The sequence below is a fragment of the Entelurus aequoreus genome, linkage group LG19 (genome assembly GCF_033978785.1).
Source record: "Entelurus aequoreus isolate RoL-2023_Sb linkage group LG19, RoL_Eaeq_v1.1, whole genome shotgun sequence".
NCBI lineage: Eukaryota > Metazoa > Chordata > Actinopteri > Syngnathiformes > Syngnathidae > Entelurus > Entelurus aequoreus.
Genome location: NC_084749.1, coordinates 16,046,548 through 16,058,141, shown reverse-complemented (window position 1 = coordinate 16,058,141; position 11,594 = coordinate 16,046,548). Strand labels below are relative to the sequence as shown.

Genomic DNA, 11,594 nt, shown 5'->3' with positions numbered 1-11,594 from the left:
TATTTGGTTACATGTCCCTTGGCAAGTTTCACTGCAATAAGGCACTTTTGGTAGCCATCCACAAGCTTCTGGTTGATTTTTTGACCACTCCTCTTGACAAAATTGGTGCAGTTCAGCTAAATGTGTTGGTTTTATGACATGGACTTGTTTCTTCAGCATTGTCCACACGTTTAAGTCAGGACTTTGGGAAGGCCATTCTAAAACCTTAATTGTAGCCTGATTTAGCCATTATTTTACCACTTTTGATGTGTGTTTGGGGTCATTGTCCTGTTGGAACACCCAACTTCACCCAAGACCCAACCTCCGGGCTGATGATTTTAGGTTGTCCTGAAGAATTTGGAGGTAATCCTCCTTTTTCATTGTCCCATTTTAAACACCAGTTCCATTGGCAGCAAAACAGGCCCAGAGCATAATACTACCACCACCATGCTTGACAGTGGGCATGGTGAGATTAAAGGCCTCACCTTTTCTACTCCAAACATACTGCTGAGTATTGTGGCCAAACAGCTAAATTTTTGTTTTTTGGTTTTATGACATGCACTTGTTTCTTCAGCATTGTCCACACGTTTAGGTCAGGACTTTGGGAAGGCGGCCCCCCTTGTTCAAGTCCAGCTGGTGCTGGACTATGCAAAGTGTGCCGAGATAACTTCTGTTGTGAATTGGCGCTGTACGAAAACATGGAGTTGAGAAACAAAGCATTTCAAAAAGTGAAGCATGAACAAACTTTTGTTCATTCCCTCCCCGCCTCGTCTCCTGACTAAATCCACTCTGACCAATCCATTAGCTACCCCCTTAGCTCCCTTCTGTACCAGATCTATGGAGCCGTGTTGTTTCCCACCTGTTCAGTGCAGATAGACTAGGGCTGTTTGTCTCACCGCTAAACATGTGCGAGGGTTTTAATTCATGCATTGTTGGGCTTTTGCTTTGCTTTTTAGGGAGTTTTGTTTGGGCCGTGAGGAGCAAAGTCCACCACAGAAGACGACTGGCGTTCACGATAAGAGTGGAGCTTTCTATTAGATGCCCCTCTTTCGCTCTCTCTCGCTCTGTTTATCGCTCTTTTCTTAAGCGTGACTCCCAGTTGTAAGGAGCATCCCTTTTGTTTCTATGACAACACTAGACTGGAAGCTGTGGAGATTATGCCCTTGGAAGAAAGTTGCCATGGTTTCAAGGTCACTTTGGTCTGGAAGTTTTCATTCTTTTAAACCTGCTACATGTGACCGACTCCAACTTATTCATTGTTAAGCCAAAAAATAACAACCTTACCAATGGCTAGCATTTTAAACTAGGGATGGGTACCCAATTTGGTACTTTTAAACGGGACTTTTTATCCAAAACCAACTTTTCTTACCTGTTGGTACCTGTTTTTGTCTATTTAGGATCTGTGTAAGTCCATAAAAGTGAAATCACACCATTGGATTGATTGATTGAGACTTGTATTAGTAGGTTGCACAGTGAAGTACATATTCCGTACAATTGACCACTAAATGGTAACACCCGAATAAGTTTTTCTGTTTAAGTCGGGGTCCAACTTATTCATTAAACTCGCCTTCTTTTATACTTCCTCTAAACATGGGGTTCGCAAACTATGGCCCGCGGAGCGGATATGGCCCACCGGCGTCCAAAATCCGGTCCGCGGGAAGTCCCAAGTGTAAAAAAAATAATTATTTTTAAATTATGTCGTTCTTAATTCATTTTCTACCACTTGATACTCTGGGTGTCTCCTCGCAGCTCAGGCAAATCATATTGTCTAAAAATGCATTTTCCCATCGATAACATGACATCGGCAAAATGCGCGCTCTTTCAGTCAATTAGTGCCAGAGGAATGAACGAATTATATATATATATATATATATATATATATATATATATATATATATATATATATATATATATATATATATATATATATATATATATATATATATATATATATATATATTAGTTAATTATATAACTATATATATATATATATATATATATATATATATATATATATATATATATATATATATATATATATATATATATATATATATATATATATATATATACACTACCGTTCAAAAGTTTGGGGTCACATTGAAATGTCCTTATTTTTGAAGGAAAAGCACTGTACTTTTCAATGAAGATAACTTTAAACTAGTCTTAACTTTAAAGAAATACACTCTATACATTGCTAATGTGGTAAATGACTATTCTAGCTGCAAATGTCTGGTTTTTGGTGCAATATCTACATAGGTGTATAGAGGCCCATTTCCAGCAACTATCACTCCAGTGTTCTAATGGTACAATGTGTTTGCTCATTGGCTCAGAAGGCTAATTGATGATTAGAAAACCCTTGTGCAATCATGTTCACACATCTGAAAACAGTTTAGCTCGTTACAGAAGCTACAAAACTGACCTTCCTTTGAGCAGATTGAGTTTCTGGAGCATCACATTTGTGGGGTAAATTAAACGCTCAAAATGGCCAGAAAAAGAGAACTTTCATCTGAAACTCGACAGTCTATTCTTGTTCTTAGAAATGAAGGCTATTCCACAAAATTGTTTGGGTGACCCCAAACTTTTGAACGGTAGTGTATATATATCCCGCCTACCGCCCGAATGCAGCTGAGATAGGCTCCAGCACCTCCTGCGACCCCGAAGGGTACAAGCGGTAGAAAATGGATGGATGGATGGATGCATGTTTAGCACTTAACAATGCTGTGGATGCTAGCTTCACAATAAAGCTGCATCTGGGTAGCAGTCGGCTTCTAAAATGTATTGCTCAGCCTCTTTGTGTTCGGGCTCAAAAATATAAGGTAAGGTCATCGCTGTTGGCTCCACAAGGTCTGCTTGATTAGCATTGTTGTTGGTGGGGAAGGGATCTCTGGTTCCTAACTCTACATCACGGATCACGTGACTGGCTAGCTTATTAACACTCAAAATGGCTCGGGAATCTCCACGAGGTTGATAGTATTTTGATCATATCTATTTACTCGCAAACTTTGTAAGTCTTTTGGTGTCATAAATCAGATATAAATCATAATAGTTTCAATGCAGAGGCAACTTGTTTTTCCACTCTACTGGTACTTTAAGGCAGTGTATTTCAACCTTTTCTGAGTCGAGGCACATTTTTTTCATTGAAAAAATTCTGGGGCACACCACCAGCATAAAACATTAAAAAATTAAACCCAGCAGCCGACATTGACAATAAAAAGTCGTTCTCGCAATTGTTTGATATGAATTCCAACCATAACCAAGCATGCATCACTATAGCTCTTGTCTCCAAATAAGTCACGCTGTGACTTATTTGGAGTTTTTTGGTGTTTTCCTTTTTGTAGTGTTTTAGTTCTTGTCTTACGCTCCTATTTTGTTGTTGATTGTCATGTCATTCACAGATGTACTTTGTGGATGCCGTCTGCTCCACATGCTGTAAGTCTTTGCTGTCGTCCAGCATTCTGTTTTTGTTTACTTTGCAGCCAGTTCAGTTTTAGTCTCGCATAGCCTTCCCTAAGCTTCAATGCCTTTTCTTAGCGGCACTCGCCTTTTGTTTATTTTTGGTTTAAGCATTAGACACCTTTTTACCTGCAAACCATTGTCGTCGTTCCCGACATGTACAAAGCAATTAGCTTCCTGCTGCCACCTACTGGTATGGAAGAATATTACACGGTTACTTTGCCAAGCTCTAGACAGCACAGACACTCAACAACAGCACATTTACGGATTATAATTACTGGTTTGCAAAAAATATTTTTAAACCAATTAGGTGAAATTACATAATCTCCCCCGGCACACCAGACAATATCTCACGGTACACTAGTGTGCCGCGGCACAGCGGTTTAAAAACACAGCTTTAAGGCACGACCAAATTCCGCTCTAACTACTAATTCACACACAATCAAACGGTACCATATTTCCATACCTTTTTTTGCTCGTGACGTCACGTCCGGTTGCAGACTCCATATTGTTTGGTATCAGGCAAGACGTAAAGCAAGACTCCACTTTTACAAAATACGCTAGCTTGATGCTAATTTACATTGGCTTTCCCATAAACATGCTAAAGAATAGCATTTGCGATTTCATCACTTTCAAATGTGGTCATGAATCCTTTTTCTACCGCTTGTCCCTTTCGAGGTCGCGGGGGATGCTGGAGCCTATTTTAGCTGCATTCGAGTTATGTAAATCCAGATAAAGTGGTTAGAGTGTCCGCCCTGAGATTGGTAGGTCGTGAGTTCAAACCCCGGCCGAATCATACCAAAGACTATATAAATGGGACCAATTACCTCCCTGCTTGACACTCAGCTTCAAGGGTTGGAATTGGGTGTTAAATCACCAAAAATTATTCCCGGGCGCAGCCACCGCTGCTGCCCACTGCTCCCCTCACCTCCCAGGGGGTGATCAAGGGTGATGGGTCAAATGCAGAGAATAATTTCGCCACACCTAGTGTGTGTGTGACAATCAGTGGTACTTTAACTTTAACAAATGTTATAAAATGTGGTTGAACTTCAGAGGAAACTGGATGTTATTAGTTAAACTATATGGAAAAGAAGTGGGATTAAAAATGTTTATACTTCTTCCCATTACCTTTTTGAGATATGTTTAATTATTTTTAATTTTTTATTAATGTAACTATTTTATTTTTTTCCTGAAGTCATATTGAAATCAAACACTAGATTGTTCTAAGGATATATGTTATATACTACATGTATAATATAGAACAAAACTGACATACTCAATAAACTGAAACTAAACTATGAAACTAAATGTCACAATTAGAAGTTGTGAAACGGATTTCAAAATAAAATACTACGGTTGCTATAGTAAAATCAGACTTTTCCTAACACTGCTTTTAAAATAATGTCCTTTTCCTGCATTTGTTTCATGTTACGAGTCGTGTTGTATTTTGTTTAAAACTGTATATATACTATACACAAGGCGAAGGACTTTAAAAAGCAATGTTTGCATGACAAACTCAACACTTGGTTGTGTTTGGGTACAAATGAGAGTCCTCGGCTGTCTTTAAAAGGGTGCGGTGTGGGAAGAGCACCACATTTCCAAATGCCAAGAGGATTAATGGCACTTTGGAGTGCGGTTAGGTGTACTAAACTAAGTCCTTTGAGGGTTGCCATTTCTTTTTCAGACATAATTAATGGATGGATGGATTACAAATGTGAGGAGGAAAGGAGACAAGGCGGATAAAGCCAGAGAAGGAGAGATTATAGAAAAGATAGCAGAAAAAGGGTCAAAAACACACCCTGGCAAACAGACAGAAATAGTACAAATCAGTATTTCAGTAACAATAGTATTTAAAGGTAAATAATATCACTAGAGAATATTCTATCTTGATCATCTTGAGGCTTAGAAGGCATTACTTATTATAGGAAGCATTCTATTCAAAGTATTGACATGTACCTGGACTAATGTCTCCATCTAGTGTTCTGCTTAATTACTGCACTTTAAATTCTTTGCACATTGCTGGAAGGCTGTCCAAACTTTTATCACCACCGATTGCATGCACAGGAAAATGTAATAATGTGGCCGATGCGCGTTATTATCATTAAACTTTTGTTCATTTAAACAAACAAAAAGTCATTTGTTCACGCACATAACCAAATAACTTAATATTGTCATAATAGCTTGCAAACATGTTTATGTTGAGGAATATGTCTTAATACAGTCCTTGTTTATCAAGCTTAATTAGTTGCACATCTGCTAAAAGTGTGAATTCTTATTTAGAAGTCTGATATTTTCATAGTGAGCGCATAATAAAACAGTTTATAGCCTAATCTAAATGTTTTTAAACATTAGAACCCTATACAGCAGGGGTGTCCAAAGTGCGGCCCGGGGGCCATTTGCGGCCCGCAGCTAATTGTTTAACGGCCCGCCACACATTCTGGAAATGCTACTGCAAAAATAAACAAAGAACATTCAAAAAAGTGGAATGAGGTGAAATCTAACGAGAAAAAGTTGACACAAAGCTGCCATGCAGGCTGTTTTTTTTTAAATGTTGTCTCTCTTTTTTCCTTTTTTTGCCATTGCTCAAAAAAAAAAAAAAAAGACAAAAAAATCCATGTTATAATGAATTATTTTTAAGGCTCCAGTTACTTCAAATATTTCACTTTAAAATGTCTTATGCGGTAAATATTGCATATATTGTGTAGATGCCGTATAAAAACATCAACGTTTTATTTGACAAAAGAGCATAAAGCAAACAAATAGTTCAAACGTAAAATCGACAGTTATATCTGAAGTTGATCTCGTAACTTAAGTGTTGAAAGTAAAAGAAAAACCTAATAAAAATGTATCACTTCATGAGTGGGGCACCTTTTGGAACCCAAATATATGTATATATATTTTCACTGTGATTACTCAAAAATATTAAAGAATTAAAATCAATGGTGTCCTGCATTATTGATCTTTTAGGGCTCTAATTACTAAATACTGCATATTTCAGTTTTACTATAAAAAACTAAGTTGTTTTTGACAGAAAAGCCATAGAACATTTTCTTTTTATTACTTTATATGAACTTGAAGTTGATATAGAGATTAACTGTAAACGTTAAATAAAAAATAATAATTTGACTTATTTTTAACATTTTAATGACTGAGACCCTTTATGGTCCCCGGAACCCCAAAAGGTAAAAAAGTAATAAAAAAATCCATATATTTTGTTAAGTTTTGAAAATTAAAATTATCAAAAAGGCCCCCACATGCTTTAATTTTTCCATGTGCGGCCCTCAGTGGAAAAAGTTTGGACACCCCTGCTATACACCCATAGAGAGTATTCACCTTTACACTGGTTTTGCCCGATGTAGAAGACATCCATCCATCCATTGTCTACCGCTTGTCACTTTCAGGGTCGCGGGGGCGTGCTGGAGCCTATCTCAGCTGCATTCGGGCGGAAGGCGGGGTCATCATCATCATCATCATCATCGGCAGTCACTCGAAGAGAGTATGACGATCCTCCTGGTAGGGGGTTATCCCTTTATGGAGGATGCTTGTGCGTGGGGAGACTGGTGCACAGACAGTCACCACACGATCCTGGACAGATCCGGGTCAGGGTCCAGTGGCGTGGAGTCCAAGACGACTGGGGACCCTTTTCTGCTGCAGCCTTCATCCCAGCCGTCCAATCCTCCTCCGCCTGTTCCATCGTTGAGGTCTTGGGTCGTTATTTCCCCATAACTGGGCCCACATGGATGTGGGGGTGCCTTCTTCCGCCATCGCAGACGTTGTGGCGGTTCATACATCTACCGTCTTCCGCCTGCTCCGCCGTTGAGGTCCTCACCGTATCCCTGGCAAGGGGGCAGTCAGGCACTAGGCCTTTGCCAAGGGCCACCTGGGGTAACAGTAGTAAAAGGGGTTAACCACCTAGTGCCCCAAGACCCCATAGAGGAGCCTCCACTGCCGGATGCACTTTAACGTCATGCCCAGGACACAGAAGGCGGGGGTACACCCTGGACAAGTCGCCACCTCATCGCAGGGCCAACACAGATAGACAGACAACATTCACACACGAGGGCCAATTTTAGTGTTGCCAATCAACTTATCCCCAGGTGCATGTCATATAAAAAAAATAATACATATCCTGCACTGTAAGACATAGTGCACAGTAACAGTGATTCAATCGTACAGTTCTTAAACAATACTAACTACTAATCTGTGAAAATACTGCAACTTGTGTGATGATGATGCTGTACAATACCATACAAAATGTCATGAAAAGTTTGGACAATACTATGAGTTTCCTGTATTTTGTTTTAGTTTCTCACCAGCGCTTTCTTTTTTTTGTTCCACTTCCAATCTTGCTTTGTTTCCAGCCACTTGACTTCTTGCTCGGACACCTGCCCCCAGTTTGTAATTAGGATACTCACCTGCTGGCAATCATTAATCAGGAGGCTTGGTTGTGCTTTGTACCTCCACTCATGTTTCCTGTGCACTTCCCTGCTGCACGTTTTTTGTCCATCCATCCATCCATTTTCTACCGCGGGGCGGTGCTGGAGCCTATCCCAGCTGCACATGGGCGGAAGGCGAGGTACACCCTGGACAAGTCGACACCTGTTTGGCACTCAGCATCAAGGGTTGGAATTGGGGGTTAAATCACCGAAAATGATTCCCGGGCGTGGCCACTGCTGCTGCTCACTGCTCCCCGCACCTCCCAGGGGGGGATCAAGGGTGATGGGTCAAATGCAGAGAATAATTTCGCCACACCTAGTGTGTGTGTGACAATCATTGGTACTTTAACTTTTTGTTTCTGTCATTAAATACATGTTTACCTGTACTTCACCTGCCCTCTCAGCATCCTGGGGTCCATACCAACAACTCCCAAGTCAGACCGTAACACTTTAGATGTATTATTTTGAGTTAATTTAGCCAATGTTATGCTACAAAATGCTTAATTCAGGCTAAAGATGCATAACGTTTGCTTGAATATGCATGTTTTTGACTAACAGTGGTCAAACGCAATACAGTGAGGAAACATACAGGATATGATTTTTTTGTAATAAATACAATTTGAAAAAATCGCAATAGTGTGAAGCCGCAAATTTATACTGTACTGTATGATGATAATTAAAAAAAATAGTAAGACACATTACAATTAAGTTTTTCGGATACAGTAACATAACTATATTTCAGCAATAAAAACACATTTCGGTTAAAGAGCCTTTAGACACAATCAATGGTGGTTTTAACCAAGGATCATGTGGACAATAGCCCAGAGTTAGAATTGTCTAGGAGGCGACGCAAGGATGAGGGGGAAAAAAATATTAATATTTGCCGTATTGTATACACTGTATTATCTTCCACCCCCATACTGTTCACTTGAAATGGGTTAAAACAAATCAATGAGAGGGCTCCAACAGCAATGTATATAATTCATGCAATGTAGATAATTCATGCAAATTTCTAAGTCCGGCATGCATTGAAGACCATGATGTGACACCACTTCTTTTTTTTTTTTAAACTGTAAAAAAAAAAAAAAAAACTCCCGGCATGGCTCACTTCCAAATGCATGACTCATTACCATCGTTTAACATGAGTTTCCGACATATAACAGCATTTATAGGTTAAGTTACTATTGTCCATCACATACTGTACACTCTCAGGCAATAATGAACACACACAGCATTTCTAGACTTAATATAGAAATTATTTTAGATATTTTCACTTTTTATTTAAAAACGTGATTAAGTACAAACGTAGCAATATACATTTTTAATTACTGTACAAATTGAGCACTGAGGAATGACCTTGACTGAGTAAGTTGTAAGCAAATGTATTCTTTCTCATCATTTTTTAGGAATATGTAAATATGGCTCAAGAGACCGAGTCCACATAATTCTTGTATTAATGTTTATCATTGAAATATAATACGTCTTTAGTTCATGTTTAAATTACATTTCTGAGAGGCGGATTTACAGTATATGATCCGAAAAAAGAAAGAAAGAAAAAATAAATCATTGTTATGAATCACATACTTGGCTTGAGTTTGTCAAAGTTTGCAATGTACAGTACATTTGTAATCAAGTCAGTGGATTTATACTAAAGCTATCGTAGCGTTTTAAACATACACAAATATCCCTGATAATTCTTTAATCCATACTTTTTAAAGGCCTACTGAAATGAATTTTTTTTTTATTTAAACGGGGATAGCAGATCCATTCTATGTGTCATACTTGATCATTTCGCGATATTGCCATATTTTTGCTGAAAGGATTTAGTAGAGAACATCGACGATAAAGTTGCAACTTTTGGTCGCTGATAAAAAAAGTCTTGCCTGTACCGGAAGTAGCGTGACATCACCGGAGGAAGGACTCCTCACATTTCCCCATTGTTTACAATGGAGCGAGAGAGATTCGGACCGAGAAAGTGACGATTACCCCATTAATTTGAGCGAGGATGAAAGATTTGTGGATGAGGTACGTTAGAGTGAAGGACTAGAATGCAGTGCAAGACATATCTTTTTTCGCTCTGACCGTAACTTAGGTACAAGCTGGCTCATTGGATTCCACACTTTCTCCTTTTTCTATTGTGGATCACGGATTTGTATTTTAAACCACCTCGGATACTATATCCTCTTGAAAATGAGAGTCGAGAACGCGAAATGGACATTCACAGTGACTTTTATCTCCACGACAATACATCGGCGAAACACTTTAGCTACGAGCTAACGTGATAGCATTGTGCTCAACTGCATATAGAAACAAAAGAAATAAACCCCTGACTGGAAGGATAGATAGAAAATCAACAATACTATTAAACCATGGACCTGTAACTACACGGTTAAAGCTTTTCAGGCTGGCGAAGGTTAACAATGCTGTTGCTAACGACGCCATTGAAGCTAACTTAGCAACCGGACCTCACAGAGCTATGCTAAAAACATTAGCTCTCCACCTACACCAGCCAGCCCTCATCTGCTCATCAACACCCGTGCTCACCTGCGTTCCAGCGATCGACGGTGCGACGAAGGACTTCACCCGATCACAGATGCGGTTGGCAGCCCGGAGACGGAGGAAGTTAAGGTGAGCTCGGCGGCTAGCGCGTCTGCTATCCATCTCTCAGTCCTCCTGGTTGTGTTGCTGTAGTCCGCCGCTAATACACCGATCCCACCTACAACTTTCTTATTTGCAGTCTCCATTGTTCATTAAACAAATTGCAAAAGATTCACCAACACATATGTCCAGAATACTGTGAAATTTTGAGATGAAAACAGAGTTTTTTGTATAGGATTCAATGGGTCCGTATACTTCCGTACCAACCCTTGACGTCACGCGCATACGTCAGCATAAAAAACCGTTTTCAACCGGAAGTGTGGCGGGAAATTTAAAATTGCACTTTATAAGTTAACCCGGCAGTATTGGCATGTGTTGCAATGTTAAGATTTCATGATTGATATATAAACTATTAGACTGCGTGGTCGGTAGTAGTGGGTTTCAGTAGGCCTTTAAGTAGTTATGTGTTCTTTAATTACTGGATTTAAAATACGGTAAGTTCCGGTTTAAGTTAAATAAAAAACAATAACAAACACTTGCCCTTGTTTAAAAAAACTAAATGGAATGAATGCACTGCAATTTAGAGACGCTTGGATTTAAAGCCAGACAATGTTTAACCAAGTGCAATAAAAACGCAACTGTGCTAAAGTCGATTGTGTCACATGCTTTAGAAACCCTTTTGTTGGTCTACTCCATCAACAGAAAGATAAAGGTGCAGGGACACGTCCAGTTCTCTTCTTAGGACACGGCATTTTTCTTAGAAGTTGCTCAGTTTGCTTCACGTAGTCTACAGATGTTTAAAGCACAGTTTTTTGAAAGTGTGGCAAGCTATGGTAGGTCTTAAGTAGTAAGAATCATAATAAAAAAAAGAATATGAAAAAAAACTAAAATTATAAAACATTGTACTTTGAGCTACTATTTACAAAAAGATGCCGCAAGGTATGCTGGGAAGTGCCAAGATGCTTGCTAAAGTCACATGTTTGGAGTGAACATAGTTGTTGTTTATCATTCCCCAATTTTCCCCATGGTAGAAGAAGTTGCTCTACATGTGATCTAAATGATAACAAATAAAGGTTTGACATATCTCACTTTGTGTGTAATGAGTTCATATCAAATATTAGTTTC

The 11,594-nt window shown here is 39.0% G+C and overlaps 1 protein-coding gene across 5 annotated transcripts in view; it reads right to left on the bottom strand.

The window, feature by feature from the left end:
* Nucleotides 1–9,012: 9,012 nt before the first annotated feature.
* Nucleotides 9,013–11,594, bottom strand: part of hykk.2 (hydroxylysine kinase, tandem duplicate 2) — a 48,380-nt gene continuing 45,798 nt past the window's right edge. For 3 of the 5 annotated variants that reach the window (XM_062028013.1, XM_062028017.1, XM_062028015.1), the window contains exon 6: nucleotides 9,013–11,594. This exon is cut by the window's right edge and continues 1,401 nt beyond it. The gene's annotated coding sequence lies outside the window, so the exon portion shown is untranslated. The other 2 variants (XM_062028016.1, XM_062028018.1) reach the window with 2 other exon arrangements.